This window comes from Cetorhinus maximus, chromosome 23 (genome assembly GCF_964194155.1).
Source record: "Cetorhinus maximus chromosome 23, sCetMax3.hap1.1, whole genome shotgun sequence".
NCBI classification, from domain to species: domain Eukaryota; kingdom Metazoa; phylum Chordata; class Chondrichthyes; order Lamniformes; family Cetorhinidae; genus Cetorhinus; species Cetorhinus maximus.
Window position 1 is genome coordinate 37,333,749 of NC_135901.1, and position 17,318 is coordinate 37,351,066.

At 43.9% G+C, this 17,318-nt stretch overlaps 1 protein-coding gene, 1 long non-coding RNA gene, 1 other non-coding gene and 1 pseudogene across 4 annotated transcripts in view; 2 read left to right on the forward strand and 2 right to left on the reverse strand.

Moving 5' to 3' along the window:
- LOC144697569 (uncharacterized) overlaps positions 1–17,318 on the forward strand; it is a 721,063-nt gene that overhangs the window by 511,345 nt on the left and 192,400 nt on the right. The window lies entirely within an intron of this gene.
- LOC144697492 (uncharacterized) overlaps positions 1–17,318 on the reverse strand; it is a 756,645-nt gene that overhangs the window by 502,946 nt on the left and 236,381 nt on the right. The gene's annotated exons all lie outside the window — the stretch shown is intronic.
- Positions 4,636–5,424, forward strand: LOC144697520 (elongation factor 1-beta pseudogene; annotated as a pseudogene). The gene has a single exon (XR_013580382.1). The product of XR_013580382.1 is annotated as an elongation factor 1-beta pseudogene (transcript).
- Positions 15,920–15,992, reverse strand: trnak-cuu (transfer RNA lysine (anticodon CUU)). The gene has a single exon. It is a non-coding gene; the product is annotated as a tRNA-Lys (tRNA).

Genomic DNA, 17,318 nt, shown 5'->3' on the forward strand with positions numbered 1-17,318 from the left:
TGTAACGTATGGGAACTGAATTAATAAACAGTCTCCAATTAAATAAACACAGAAAGCGTCAATCTCCTCTTGCAACTTCTAAACCTGTTGTTATTCGCTGTACCATTTACCGTGAAGATATATAATGAAAGTAAATAAAATTTTGCGGTGGTAAAAATGTATTCACCCCTCAGTGAACTGAACCACATTGACACACACATATGAACGCACACAGACATATACACCGAGAGTGACAGCGGGCTAGGGTTTGTCTCTGAGGACAGGCAAACTCTCAGAAAGCAAGGATGCCACTCATTTAACTCAGCTTTGTTCCATTTCTGACTGCAGATTATGTGAATGCTTATGGATGAAAAGGAAAGAAGGAACACAAAAGTGAAACAGGAAAAACAGATGCGTGTGTTTGGAAGGTTCTGACTCCATTTGGCCAATTTTTAATTCTGGAGGCACCAAAAGGAAGGAACACTGAACAGCGCAATCAGCAGGATGCGAACCTGCGGGAGCAGATCCCAATGGAATTCCAATCCATCGCCTTAATCACTCAGCCATGACTGGGGCAGATCCCAGTGGCGCTCCAATCCATCGCCTTAATCACTCAGCCATGACTGGAGACATGACACTGGTGTAAATGTTGTTCACGTAAAACCATGGAATGGTTACAGCAGAGACTGAGAGGATTCAGCCCCACCTATTAGCACTCACCCTGCAATTCCTACAGCCTCCCTTGTTCTTCCTACCAAGGGGAATCACGTCGCATGTCAAATGCCCCGAGCCTATCCTAAGGGATTTGATGAAACGTCTGAAAGGACGAACCAACTGAAACTTTGGCAGGGATGAGATTCAAATCCACGACTCGATAGACGCTGCAGCCTAAACCAGCGCCTTGGACGACTCAAACACGCTACTGCTGGCTATATGATAGTAACTATTGCCTTGAGTGGTATTGGTGCTGAATAAGAACATAACAAACAGCAGCAGGAACAGACCATTTTGTCGTTCGAGCCCCTCACAGTTCCATAAAATCAGAGCCACGGTAACACCACATCTTGAGGCCATTCAGCCCGGGTCAGAGGAACATCCGCCATTCAGCTTTATGATGCTGCTCCGCCATTCAATAAGATCATGGCTGACACAACAGAAACCCCGCGCAGCGAGTTAGCCAGAGGGACTTGTATAGAATTTCAAACTGTGTCCTCATGCTGCAGTACTGGATTATGCTTTGCAGAAATAGGATTGGGCTGGGATATTTAGGAACACCGTAGAGAAATTGATCGAGCAATGGAATCGTGAAAGTTCACAGTTCATTAGGACCCATCGTGCCCTCGCCAGCTTTTTACAAAGAGCTGCCCAATTAGTCCCAATATCTTTCTCTTTCTTCATAACCCAGCAGCTTTTCCATTTCAAATATTTGTCCAATACCCATTTGAAAACCCTGAGTTAAGAAAAAACAATATTGAAAAAGGCGCAGGAGTTTCTGCAGTGTCCATGCTCAGTGTGTGAAAATTAACAAAGTTTCCCTGACCCAATGTCGGCATTTTATTTCATTCTAAATATATTACAGTTCATACAATATCATTAAATTTTATTGAGATCACATTGACTAATCTGCCACCAGGGAATCATACCTGACCCCAGTGATCCGTGAAAAATGTAACCAGATAAAATGCAGTCATTGGTGTGCACTCTAGTAGCGCAATCGGTTAGCGCGCAGTACTTATATTGCAGTGCGATCAGCAGGCTATGCCGAGGCTGTGAGTTCGAGCCTCACATGGGGCAGAGCTTTTACTGAAGCTGCTACATGTGGAACCACATTTGGATCGTAGATTTTGGAATTAATAGCACAGTTTTCAATACAATAGGCCTGCAATGACAGAGCATAAGCGCACCCCTGCCCCCCATACTGGTTTATTAAATTCTGTTATACAGGGGTGTACAAGAAACCTGCAAAACCAACAGCGACTCATTCGCCATCTCTCCCATGCTTGTAACTTGTTCTATTTCACTAAAAACTTCTAGAAAACCATGTTTAAAGGGCAAGGTGTTGCACTTCCGCCAGTGATCACACTAGATAACACCCGGCTGGAAGTGGTTAGTTAATACTGCTCCCCAAGTTCCACGGTGACAGACAGTCTGCTCCTTGATGCAGTTCCTGATACACGCACGGGGAAAGCAGATATCACCTGGCTCATGAAACGTACATGGATTAACATCAAGCTGACCCTTGGGGCCAAGCTGATGGTGTATTAGGGCTGTGTCCTCAGTACCTTGTCTGGCTGTGGAACAAGGAGGACTTACACCTATCAAGGAAAGAAACTCCGTGACTTCCATTTGCACTGTGTGCGGTGGTTATTGGGTACCTCCTGGTGGGACAAAATCAAGAAGCGGCAGTCCTCTCAAAGACAGACTCCCAAGTCTGTTAGGCTCATCAAACAGTTGGATGGCTCCGGCCCGTTTTCACGATGGAAGGTGGTCACAGAGCTAAGGGCCAGGCGGCCAGTGAGACGCCCAAAGCTCTGCTTGTATGACACTCACAAGCGTGACATGGAGGCCCTAATTCGCGATTATCAGACATGAAATTCACTAGATGACGACAGAGGAAGATGGTGATACTTCCTGTGGACTTTTGTGCATCACCATGGCTACAGCGGCTTGGCAACAGACGCCAAGACTGGAAACAACAACCCATAACATCACTTGTAGCTTTACATGAGACACTTGTGACAGAAACTGCCCCTCAAGGATTGAGCTCAGCCGTCAGAAACTGTGCAGCACCTGGAGACAACCCATCTGAATAGATTCGTTTGCTGCATGTCCATCATCTTTCATGAATGGAAGGATGATGAAGATCATTGTGAAATTCACTTGCAAACAATATGCCGTGTCTCACACATAACCACACACTCACATACACACACGCACACACACACACACACACACACACACACACAGGCAGACAGACACAGACGTACATGTGCACACATAAACAGGCACACACCAATACACACAGACAGACAAACACGCACACAGGCATACACACATATACAAAGACACAGACGTACACAGGTGCACACAGACATACATGCATAGATGCACAAAGACATACATACACACACAAACACACGCACATACGCATAAACACACACAGAAATGCACGCTCATACACAGACAGAGAAGCACACAAAGACACACACACACACACACACACAGGAGCACAAACACACGGACACATACAAAAACACACACACACATACAAAAACACACAGACGCACAAACACATACAAAAACACGCACAACACAGACATGCACACACAGACACACACACACTGACACACAGACACACACACACATAGGCGCACACCACACACACTGACACACGCCGACACACACACACCACCGACACACACACAGGCACACACTCACAAATGCAAACGTACACACACACACAGACGCAGACAATGCCCACATGTCCGTCCTTGGCCTGCTGCATTGTTCCAGTAAAGCTCAATGCAAACTGGAGAAACAGCACCTCATCTTCCGCCTTTACAGCCTTCCAGACTTAATATTGAGTTCAACAATTTCAGATCACGGACTCTCTCCTTCATCCCCTACCCCTTTTTCCAATAATTTGTAATTTTAAAAAATATATATTTTTCTTTTCCCGGCTATTTTTAAATTTATTTCGATCCATTGTTTTATCTCCACCTTTTAGCCCATTTCGATCCCTTCCCACCACCCCACCCCCACTAGGGCCATCTGTCACTTGCTCGTCCTGCTTGCTCCTCTTAATGTCACCATGAACACATTTCTTAGATAATATCATCACAGTCAACATCCCTTTGTCCTTTTGTCTGGGACATCTCTTCTTTGCCTCCACCTATCACTGGACCCCTATCCAGCTCAACCTGCCACACCCCCCACTACCAGCTTATATTTCACCGCATTTCTCCATTTCCTTTCTTCTGAAGAAGAGTCATATGGATACGAAACGTCAACTGTGTTCCTCTCCACAGATGCTGTCAGACCTGCTGAGTTTTTCCAGGTATTTTTGTTTTTATTTCAGACTTCCAGCATCCGCAGTATTTTGCTTTTATCTGAGAGAGAGAACAATACGTTTCAGTGAGTTAGACGCTGTCTCAGGTAGAGAGATGACAGACATTCAGTAAATGTGGTGACAAACGTGTCCGTCTTAGCAAAGAAATGGTTGGCATGACATGAATTTCTAAACAAGACCACATAACAGAATATATTATCAATAAATATTTACATTATTAGACGATCTGTAGTTACAGTTTGAATAAGAGAAAATAAAATAAAATGAAACATTCTGGTGAAGATAAATCTTTTATCTTTGTGGAATGATGCAGCATGATTTCTTTTCACACACACACACAGAATAAACGATGTCTCATATGTAATTCTGTTGGGTGTAATGAAAATGAATGCCAGGAGCTGTGCGGAACAAACGGTCAATGGGAAACCTGTAGTTTTAGGCCAAAGTCAGAGGCCCATTTCTAACTCAACGTTCACCTTAGAGAGACATAGAATAGTGTAGTAACAACAGAGACAGAGCCTGGTGTGGTAATTACTGAGACAAGGCCTAGTGCAATTTAAGCAGAGACATTACTAGTGCAGTAACAGCCACCGCACGAGCTCAGGGCACAGCGAGCTGGAGTCACCATCACATCGAATAAAACATGGGTTTTGGAGACCTCAAGTCCGCCTCTGGCCTGAAGGTGCTTAACGACTACCTGGCGGATCGGAGCTACATCGAGGGGTATGTTCCATCTCAAGCTGACATAGCTGTGTTTGAAGCTCTTGATGCTCCACCTTCTGCTGACTTCTACCATGCACTTCGGTGGTACAATCACATCCTGTCCTATGAAAGTACAAAGTCTTACCTTCCAGGTGTTAAGCAGCCTCTTGGTAAATATGGCCCACAAAATGTAGCAGATACAACACCAGCAAAAGCTGTGGAAGATGATGATGATGATGACATTGATCTCTTTGGTTCTGATGATGAGGAGGAAAGTGCAGAGGCCAAGAGGATCAAGGAAGAGCGTCTAGCTCAATATGAAGCTAAAAAATCCAAAAAGCCAGCGCTCATTGCTAAATCATCTATTTTGCTGGATGTGAAACCATGGGATGATGAAACTGACATGTCCAAATTGGAAGAGTGTGTACGTTCAGTGACAATGGATGGCTTAGTTTGGGGTTCTTCCAAACTGGTTCCAGTGGGCTATGGCATCAAGAAGCTACAGATTCAGTGCGTAGTTGAAGACGACAAGGTGGGAACAGATATGCTGGAAGAAACTATCACTGCATTTGAAGATTACGTGCAGTCTGTTGATGTGGCAGCCTTCAACAAAGTGTAAAACAGCAACTAATGAACACTTAATAAAAATTGGCATGTCCAGAAAAAAAAAATAATAGGGAGGCCATCTAATGTTACTTAAGCAAAGACGTGACCTAGTGCACGAATAACAGGGACGGGGACGAGTGCTATATTAACAAAGACAGGGTCTACTGCTGTAATAGCGGAGACGGGGCGAGTGCAATATTTACTGATACAGGGCCTGGATCAACAACAATTGAAATAGGGCAGTTATTACAGACACAGGACACAGGGTAATTGCTTCCTAGAGAGAGTCTAAATCATAATAACGGAGACTGCCGCCAGTGTAAGAGAGACAGATCTAATCTCCTGGAGTAAAAACAGGGAAAGGGAGAGTGGAATAGAAGCAGAGACAAAGGTACAAAGACAGGATCCATTTTAATTAAAAAGACAGACCAGCTCGAGTGTGATACAGGCTGATACAGAGTCTAGTGTAAATTGTTCTGAAATACGGTCTAGAGGAATATAAGTGCAGCCATTATTGAGTGTGTTATAAGCAGGGCCGCGATCTAGTGGAATATAAGTGAGGCAGTGCCGAGTGCAGTAATAATTGAGACAGGATCTTGTGTAATACGAACCTGCCTAGTGTAGCAATAACACAAACCGGATCCAGTTTAAGAAAACTGATACAGGGTCTTGTGGAGCTTCACATAATTCAGGGCTCTTTGTAATATAAACTGTCGCAGTGCCTGGTGAATTAAATAACGGCAAAGGTACGAGATTAATAAAAACAGAGACATGGACAAGTCCAGCAATAACAAAGTCATGATAAAGGACAATAACAACAGAAACAGGAAAATGTGTGATATGAATGGAGACATGTATTGGTGCAGCATTAACTGAGATAGGGTCCAGTTTGATAGACACATGGCAGGTTCAACTGGAACAATAGCTGAGACAGAGTCTTGTGAAATGCAAAGAAAAACATGTTCTAGTTTTCTATAACCAGAGACAAGCTCTAGTGCAGTGCCAACTGGGGCATGGCTTATTGCAACTTTAGCCGAGACCTGCTTCAGTGCAGTCATGACTGAGAAAGTGCCAACTGTATTGTGAACCCAGTCCAGTACATAAACAACTGAGATTGAGCCAATTACAGAAACAACTGAGAGATGACCTTCTCTAATATGATCAGAGACATGTCCTAGTGTAATAGAAACAGAAACGGCGTCTAATTTAACCTGAACAGAGACAGTGCCAAATGCAGTAATAATTGAGACCGCGTCTGCTTCATGTGATGGAAGCAATCACGGTTTCACTGCCACCCACTGGTAAATCTTTGCTACTGCAGGTCTTGTGTACATGTCGATTCCATTTACTGTTTCTGAGATCAATGGTTAAAATCAAAAATAATGGAAAACGAAGTCGACAGGATTTGAACCTGCGTGGGGTAACCCCATTGGATTTCAAATCTATCGCCTTCTGGCCGTCCTGTCTCTGTCACAGCCTAGCCGGGCATGCACGCGCGTTATTTCCTATGTGAAAATTCAGGGAGATCAATGTTGTTTCCTCCTGGAGCCTCAGCTTGTTCTGAATTTCAAACTGTGGAAAGTAATCGACCTACAAAATCCACAAAGTTGTAATGCAGTCCGAGAAATCATCAATAACATCATTCACATCTTCCACTTCTTTGCTGCACCTCCTTCCAAACATTGCAAACTCCACTTGCATCGTTCATCCTGATATTTTTCTCTTTGACATTTTAACATGAAGTTGCACAACCAATGTTAAGCAAGTTTGTGTTAGTGAATATGTGTCCATTCCCTCGGGGAACTGAACCGCATTGACACACACACAGGAACACACACCGACACATACAACGAGAGTGACAGAGGCCGAAGGAGAGACAAACACCCAGAAAGCAAGGATGTCACCAACTTGGCCAATTATTGTTCCATTTCAGACTCCAGATATAGTGAATATTTGCAGATGAACTGAAGTCAGAAACACGGGGGTGTTTGGGTGGTTTTCTTTTTCATTTGACTGATAATTTATTCTGCAGACAGTTTGTGCCAATCAGGAATGAGAAGAAGGGGAGTTGGCAGGATTCGAACCACATGGACAAACGCCTGAACCACTCGGGCAGGACAACTGGGTAAAGGCTGTATGTTGTTTGTTTAAAATAATAGAATGAATACAGCGGGTTCCAGTGAACGAAGGTCTTCCAGTCCGTGCCATTGCCCCACCTTTTCGCAGTCACCCTGGGATTTACACTGTCTCTCCTCATTCTTCCAACTGAAATACAACACTACACAGATCAGCTGTTCCTTCACCGCACAGAGAATCTTTTGGAAGCGTCTCAAATAACAAAGCACCTGAAAGTTTGGCAGCGGTGGGAGTAAAGCCCAAATCACCAGAGAGATCGAAACCTGAACCAGCGGCTGAGCCCGCTCGGCCTCACTACCACATTCAGATTAGACACAAACATTGACACTGAATTAGGATATAAAAAAATTATGATCAGGAATTGGCCATTCGGCCCCTCGAGCATTCTCAGCTACTTAATAAGATCATGTGAAAACTTCAATCATCCCCCGCTTTGTAACATCCAGAAGTTTAGTTGCTAAACAGTCTCCACTCAAGATAAAGAGAGAAATGTCCTGTTAACTGCTTTTTGTTTTTGCTGATATGAAGTCAGAGAACTAACATAGATAATGTTTGGGTGGTGAAAATGGGAAACTGATCCACATTGACACACACAAAATCACAAATATGCGCGTTAAGATTTGAAATTGTGCTTACTTTCACACTGTCTTTAAACGTGCAGAAGGTGGAGCTGTGATCAACAATGACAGGAGGTTACAGAAAAGAAAGAGGCCATTCGGCCCTGTGTGCTGCTTTCAAAGGGCAGTGTGATTGGTTGATCTGAATATTCAAAGATATTCGTCATTTAGGAAGAATGGGCAAAAAGGAAAACGAGGCGGGGTCGCGCTGTTAATAAGGAACGAGATCGGTACATTAGTGAGAGAGGATCTTAGATTGAAGGATCAAGATGTAGAATCAGTTTGGGTGGAGCTAAGAAACAGCAAGAGGCAGTAAACATTGATGGGCGCTGTTTATAGGCCGCCAAACTGTAGTGGAGTTTACTTTTACAAACTTCACCAAGGACAAGTTGCTTTAACCAAATGGTCTGTGTCGGATGAACACAAATGACGTCTTCAGCCAATGAGAAGAACCATTGCTGTGAGCTGGAACATGAAATCGATACTTTTCTGCTTTAAGACAGTTCTTAAAGCCTCCCCCTTTGACCGAGCTTTTCGTCATCTGACCGATTATGTGGCTCAGTGTCATACTTTGTGATAAAGTGCTCCTGGGGAATGCCTTGTGACGTTTCATTTGGGAAAAGGAGCTTTATAAATATAAGTTGTTGTTGTAGTCCATACATAGAAAGATACAAACTGCTCTTGTCTCTTTCATCCTGATATTTTTCACTGTAACAATGTAATCTGAAGTTGCACCACTAATGTGAATACAGTTTGTGCTCGTAAAGATGTGTTCACCTCCTGAGAGAACTGAACTGCATTGACCCACACAGAGGAACATACTCAGAGATATACACCGAGAGTGACAGAAGCCTAAGGAGAGACAAATGCCAGAGTGAAATCATGTCACCAAATTGGCTCCGTTTTGTTTTTCATTTCCGACTGGAGATTTGCAGGAGGCTGACAAATGAATGGAAACAAGAGAACACGGGTGTGTTTGAATCACTTTCTCTCGATTCAAACGATAATTAGCTCTGTCTGTGCGCCGATAAAATCCAAAATAACGAGAAACGTAGTCAGTAGGATTCGGGGTAACCACAATGGCTTTCTAATCCATCGCCTTAACCACTCGGCCACGACTACAGAAGCTGCTCTCATGCGACTATTATTTGTATGAAATCATGCAATGGTTACATCGGAGAAAGAGGTCTTTCTGCCAGTCCTGTCACTACCATTACCTGACCTTTTCCCCGGAACCCTGCAATTTATACTCTCTCTACTCGTTCTTCCCACCAAACTGGGAAAGAAAGAGTGAGAATGATCCAACCCGGCCAGTTACTGCCCCATCAGTCTACTCTCCATCATCAGTAAAGTAATGGAAGGAGTCAGCAACAGTGTTATCAAGCGGCACTGACTTAGCAATAACCTGCTCACTGATGCCCAGCTTGGGTTCCGCAAGGACCACTCAGCTCCTGATCTCATTACAGCCTTGGCTCAAATATAAACAAAAGAGCTGAACTCCCGAGCTGAGGTGAGATCAGCATTTGACCGAGTGTGGCATCAAGGTGCCCGAGCACAACTGGAGTCAATGGGAATCAGGAGGAAACTCTCCGCTTGTTGAAGTCATACCTAGCACAAAGGAAGATGGTTGTGGTTGTTGGAGTCAGTCATCTTAGCTCCAGGACATCACTGCAGGAGTTCCTTAGGGTAGTGTCCTCGGCCCAACCATCTTCAGCAATGAACTTCCATCCATCATAAGGACAGAAGTGGCGAAGTTAATTGATGATTACACAATGTTCAGCACCATACCGGACTCCTCAGATACTGATGCAGTCCATGTCCAAATGCAGCAAGACCTGGGCAATATCCAGGCTTGGGCTGACTAGTGGCAAGTAACATTCGCACCCCACAAGTGTCAGGCAATGACCATCTCCAACACGAAAGAATCCAACCATCGCCTCTTGATATTCAATGGCATTACCATCACTGAATCCCTCACTATCAACATCCTGGGGGTTCCCATTGACCAGGAACTGAACTGGACCAGCCATATAAACTCTGTGGCTACAAGAGCAGGTCAGATGTTAGGAATCGTGCAACGTGTAACTCACCTCCTGACTCCCTAAAGCTTGTCTACCATCTACAAGGCACAAGTTAGGAGTGTAATTGAATACTCCCCACTTGCTTGGATGAGTGCAGCCCCCGCAACACTGAAGAAGCTGGACACCGTCCAGGGCAAAGCAGTCCACTTGACTGGCACCACATCCACATTCACTCCCTTCACCACCGATGCACAGTAGCAGCAGTGTGTACCATCTACAAGTTGCACTGCAGGAATTCACCAAGGCTGCTTAGACAGAAGCGTCCAAACTCATGACCATTCCCAGCCAGAAGGACAAGGGCAGCAGATAGATAGGAACACCATCACCTGGAAGTTCCCCTTCAATTCACTCACCACCCTGACTTGGAAATATATCGTCGTTCCTTCACTGTCACTGGGTCAAAGTCCTGGAACTCCCTTCCTAACAGGACAGTGGAAGTAGCTACACAACATGGACTGCAGCTGTTCAAGAAGGCAGACCACCTCCCCAAAGGCAATTAGGGATGGACAATAAATGCTGGCCCAGAGAGCGAAGCCCACATCACATGAATGAATAAAAAAAAAGATCCAGGTTTACCTGCAAATTATATTGCCTTAAACTTCTGACCAAAATAAAGCACTGCAAAAGTCAGTCTCTGGAGCAAGTCTGACGTATTTGCTCAGGTGAGGAACCAGCTGAAGCTTTCAATATTGGTTTTCTTAACACCGATTTCCAAATGGGAATTGTTCAATGGCTTGAAAGCGAAAGAAACAGGGCTAAGGAGAAAGAGAAGGGAATTGTCATTAATTATGAAGCTCTTTGTACAAAACTGACAGACACCATGGGTGGAAAGACCTCTTACTGCGCTGTGCCATTTGATGATGACATTGTTGATCAGTCTGTCTCCAGCATTCCTAATGAGAACAGCCGAATTCCATTTCTTCAAAGCAAAGACCCAAAGTGCTGTTCATGACGTCACCGCTTAACATTCCAGACAGCTCCATTGGGATCTTTACAGCGCAGGGTTTATAGAGACGAGTGGGGTCATATTCGCTTCACATATGATGGAGCTGCAGTTTGAAACCTGGTAAAAGCATTTTCCAAGCTTGTTTATTTGAGTGAGTGATAGTTCGACAATTTCCGTTTGTTGTGATTATGAACACAAGGGTTGGAATCCTGCTGACTAAAGGTTTCACCATTTATGATTTTAACCTAATTAATTATCAGTTACTTCGAAGGAAACCCATCCAAATACGTCCGTATTTTCTGATTCCCATTCATTTGTCAACATTCAGGGAATTTGCTTTTGGAAATGGAACAAACACTGAGCCAAGTTGATAACACCCTTGCTTTCTGGGTGTGTGTCTCTACTTAGGCCTTTGTCACTCTCGGTGTATATCTCTGTATCTGTTCCTCTGTGATTGTCAATGTGGTTCAGATCCCTGAGGGGGTTAAAACGTTTTTAACATCGCAAACTTGATTCACATTAGTTGTGCGAATCCATGTTAAAATGTCGCAGAGATAAGCATCAGCGTGAAAGATAAAACAGGAGATTAGCCCGTTCTATATATATCCTACAATAACAATAACTTATATTTATAAAGCGCCTTTAACCTAATGAAACGTCACAAGGCGTTCCCCGGGATCATTATATTACAAAGTGTGACACCGAGCCACATATTCGGTCAGATGACTAAAAGCTCGGTCAAAGGGGGAGGCTTTAAGAACTGTCTTAAAGGAGGAAAGTATCGATTTCATGTTCCAGCTAACAGCAATGGTTCTTCTCATTGGTGAAGAAGTCGCTTGTGTTCAACCTCAACAGACCATTTGTCTCTGGTGAAAGAGATCGGGAATAAAAAAAATGTCAAAAGTTGCCTCCATAATCCACCTGTCCAGCTTTGTTGGTAGTTTCCCTGATGTCCAGTGACTCGGGATCGGCACTTCCGTTGGACCAACAGCGAATAGGGTGGAGGGTTTTGGAAATTGAAAGTTGCGCATGTGCAGCTTGTGGGACTATTTCACCTCACTGTCGATTTCATGTTCCAGCTCACAGCAACCGTTGTTTTCATTGGCTGACGAAGTCGTTTGTCTTGAACCTAAACAGGCAGTTTTGTAGTCAAAGAGATCTGAACTGAAAAACAATAGGCAAAAGCAGCATAGATAAGTCAAATCGAAATATACTGGTATAGATTCCCTGGTGTTCTAGTAGCTAGGATTCGGCGCTCTCAACGCCGTGCCCTGGGTTCGATCCCGGTCAGGGAGTGTAGAGTTATTGAATTTATAGGAACGAGTGTTGATTATTCATTGATTGGAAACGTTTAAAAGCTCCATCAGAGAATTGAGAGACCATAAGACATAGGAGAAGAAATTCGGCCCATCGAGTCTGCTCTGTCATTCAATCATGGCTGATAAGTTTCTCAACCCCATTCTCCCCGTAACCTTCAATTCCCTTGCCAATCAAGAACCTATCTATCTCGGTATTAAACACACTCAATGACCTGGCCTCCACAGCCTTCTGTGGCAATGAATTCCATAGATTCACTGCGCTCTGACTAAAGAAGTTTCTCCTCATCTCTGTTCTAAAAGGTCTTCCCTTTACTCTGAGGCTGTGCCCTCGGGTCCTAGTCTCTCCTACTAATGGAAACATCTTCCCCACGTCCACTCTATCCAGGCCTTTCAGTATTCTGTAAGTTTCAATTAGATTCCCCCCTCATCCTTCTAAACTCCATCACATATAGACCCAGAGTCCTCATGTTAAGCCTTTCATTCCTGGGATCATTCCCGTGAACCTCCTCTGGAACCTCTCCAGGGCCAGAACATCCTTCCTGAGATACGGGGCACAAAATTGCTCACAATATTCTAAATTTGGTCTGACCAGATCCTTATAAAGCCTCAGCAGCACATCCCTGCTTCTATATTCTAGTCCTCTCGAAATAAATGCCAACATTGCATTTGCCTTCCTAACTACCGACTCAACCTGCAAGTTAACCTTAAGAGAGTCCTGGACTAGAACTCCCAAGTCCCTTTGCACTCCAGATTTCTGAATTCTCTCCCCATTTAGAAAATAGTCTATGCCTCTATTCTCCCTGCCAAAGTGCATGACATCACACGTGCCCACGTTGTATTACATCTGCCACTTCTTTGCCATTCTCCTAACCTGTCCAAATCCTTCTGCAGCCTCCCCGCCTCCTCAATACTACCTGTCCCTCCACCTATCTTTGTATCATCTGCAAACTTAGCCAGGATGCCCTCAGTTCCTTCATATAGATCATTAATGTATAAAGTGAAAAGTTGTGGTCCCAACACTGACCCCTGTGGAACTCCACTAGTCACCGGCCGCCATCGTGAGAAGGACCCCTTTATCCCCACTATCTGCCTCCTTCCCTCCTGAAAATTCCCCCTCAGAGCTGGAAAACATCACAGTTGGATCAAACAATCACTGGAACAGACACCGAGAGTGACAGAGGCGTAAGGAGAGACACACCCAGGAAGCAAGGATGTCAGAGACTTGGCTCAATGTTTGTTCCATTTCCGAAAGCAGCCCGGCCGAATGGCCTCTTTCTGTGCTGTAACTTTCTATAATTTTATGTTTCCCACCAGCACGGGTCATTCTGTCATTTTAAACCCACTCAAGCGAGATGTACTTTCTTACCTTGTATTCGACTCTTTTGAACCTAAACACGGAGCAAATTCAGCGAGTTTTCTTGTCATTTCCAGCACGAGATTTGTCACGAGACTAACTGAGCGACATATTAATGGTGCCAATCCTTCCCTGGAACTCACCGAGTCCAAAGAGCTCTGTTATCATCAGCCTGTCATGTACCTTCTTGCAGTACATCTGTTGAACAATATAAACTTATCACAGCTCTGCTTTCTTCACATTGAAATCCAATCTGAAAATCAATTTCAAAGCTGAACGGAAGAGAGTGTCACTGTGGATAATTGGCACTGGGCACATTCCTGTAATCAATATCTGGGAGAATCAGGAAGATGAGATGCAGGTGTCTCTTTACCCATGAGTTTTACCCATTCCCACGAACTGACTGTGTCTGCATCAAGCTGCTGATTGACCTGGGAGCTGGATGGACAGAGGGAGCTGGAGGCAAAGCAGGGACAATGGTTCTTCTCATTGGTGAAGATGTCGCTTGTGTTCAACTTAAACAGACCATTTGTCAGAGAAAGTTGTCTCTGGTGAAAGAGATCGGGAATGAAAAACAAATGTCAAAAGTTGCCTCCATAATCCAAATTTCAAGCCTTATTGGTCGTTTCCCTGATGTCCAGTGACTCGGAATCGGCGCTTCCATTGGACCAATAGGGTGGAGAGTTTTGAAAATTGAAAGTTGCACAGGAGCAGCTTGTGGGACTATTTCACCTCACTGTCAATTTCATGTTCCAGCTCACAGCAACCATTGTTTTCATTGGCTGACGAAGTCATTTATCTTGAACCTAAACAGGCAGTTTTGTGGCGAAAGAGATCTGAACTGAAAAACAATTGGCAAAAGCAGCGTAGATAAGCCGAATCGAAAATTATTTCCTGGTGGTCGAGTGGCCAGGATTCAGCACTCTCCCCGCTGTAGCCCGGGTTCGATTCCTGGTCAGGAAGTATCGAGTTATGGAATTTGTTGAAATGCGTGTTGATTACTCATTGATTGGAAACGTTTAAAAACTCCACCAGAATCAGAGGAGTGAGAGTTTAAGTTTCGCCTCAGAGCTGGAAAACATCACACTTGGTTCAAGTGGGGTAAGGGAATGAAGGAATAGGAGAGAAGGGCTAGGTGCAAAGCACTGAATATAGAAATGTTGGTGTGAGGCAAAATATTGGTGGGAGAAGCACGAATTTTGTGGCTGCTGTTTGCATTGGCACAAATATCACTCCTGGTGGATCAACCAATCATAGCTGCTCTTTGAAAGCAGCTCGCCAGGCCGAATGGCCTCTTTTTGTAACTTTCTATAATTTTATGTTTCCCAACAGCACAGATCATTCTGCCATTTTATAACCCACTCCAGCGAGATGTACTTTCTTACCTTGTGTTTGGCTCGTTTGAAACCAAAACACGGAGCAAATTCAGTGAGTTTTCTTGTCATTTCCAGCACGAGATTTGTCACGAGACTAATTGAACGACACATTAATGGTGCCAATCCTTCACTGGAGCTCACCGTGACCAAAGAGCAATGTTACCATCAGCCTGTTATGTACCTTCTTGAAGTACATCTGCTGAACAATATAAGCTTATCACAGCTCTGCTTCCTTCACATTGAAATCCAGTGTGAAAATCAATTTCAAAGCTGAACAACTGGGAGGAGAGTGTGACGGTGGATAATCGGCATTGGGCACATTCCTGTAATCAGTATCTGGGAGAACCAGGAAGGTGAGATCCAGGTGTCTCTTTACCCACGAGTTTTGTTCATTCCCGCGAACTGACTGTGCCTGCATCAAGCAACAGTTAATTGACCTGGGGGCTGAACGGGCAGAGGGAACTGGGGGCGAGACAGAGACAGAAGCAGAAAGAGATGGGACATGCATTGAATTTGATGGGTGTCAGTTGCTTTCAGTGGTGAATGTCCTTCTTGGAAGTTTCACAGGAGACACAGCAATTGGTGTTTATTTCAAGCAGCAAGATTTTAAAAGTAAAAAGATAAAAGCAAATTACTGCGAACAATGGAAATGCTGGAAAAAGTTCACAGCTGGTGAGAGAAACAGAATGAATGTTTCCACACGAATCTTATTTGGATTTTTAAAAATATCATAGCGCCCAGCGTGGGGCTCGAACCCACAACCCTGAGATTAAGAGTCTCATGCTCTACCGACTGAGCTAGCCGTGCACATAGAAAGTTGCTCCATATGCCAACATAGATGGAGAAACCTGCTGCTTTCCACCTGATGCCTCAGCTTGTTCTGAATTTTAAGGTGTGGAACATAATCGACCTACAAACGTCCCAAGGTTGCAATGCATTCCTCTCAATCACCAATAACATCATTCACATCTTCACTTCTTAGCTGCACCTCCTTCCAAATACTGCGATCAATTTTCCTCAGGATTTTCTCCTGGATTTAATATTTACCAGCTTTGTGTCCTCATTTTGAAATCAGATTCGCTTCAATATCCAACACAAATTGAATTACAAACCTGACGGACAAACAATGGAAAACAAATCACTCGGTAACACAAATCCCATGGAGCTCATTTTCAGATTCACAGTCAGCATTTCAATAAAATAAAGGAATTTTACAGTGAAAACATTTAGAAAGTTTGTGTGACTTTTATTTGTGACTCATTCACTCGGATATTCTGTAAAAGATGCTCGGAGGTTTAGTGACCGGGATATAATCTACCTGAATTCATGTTAAAATGTCGCAGAAAAAAGCGTCAACGCGAAAGATAAAACAGGAGATTGGCCCTTTCTATATATATCATACAACAACAACAACTTATATTTATAAAGCGTCTTTAACCTGTTGAAACGTCACAAGGTGCTGCCCAGAAACATTAGAGAACAAATTGTGACACCGAGCCTCATATTCGGTCAGATGACTAAAAGCTCGGTCAAAGGGGGAGGCTTTAAGAACTGTCTTGAAGGAGGAAACTAAAGATTTCATGTTCCAGCTAACAGCAATGGTTCTTCTCATTGTTTACGACGTCACTTGTGTTCAGCCTAAACAGACCATTTGGTCGGAGAAAGTTTTTTCTGGCTAAAGAGATTGGGAATGAAAAAGAAAAAGTCAAAAGTTGCTTCCATAATCCAAATGTTAAGCCTTATTGGTAGTTTCCCTGATGTCCAGTGACTAGGAATCTGCGCTTCCATTGGACCAACAGCTAATAGGGTGGAGGGTTTTGGAAATTGAATGTTGCGCATGAGCAGCTTGTGGGGCTATTTCACCTCACTGTCAATTTCATGTTCCAGCTCACAGAAACTGTTGCATCATTGGCTGGCAAAGTCATTTGTGTTGAACCTAAACAGGCAGTTTTGTGGTGAAAGAGATCTGAACTGAAAAACAATAGGAAAAAGCAGCGTAGTTAAGTCAAATTGAAGACGATTGGTTCAGCTTCCCTGGTGGTCTAGTGGTTAGGATTCGGCGCTCTCACCACCATGGTCCGGGTGCTATTCCCGTTCAGGGAATGTCGAGTTATTGAATTCGTTGAAACGAGT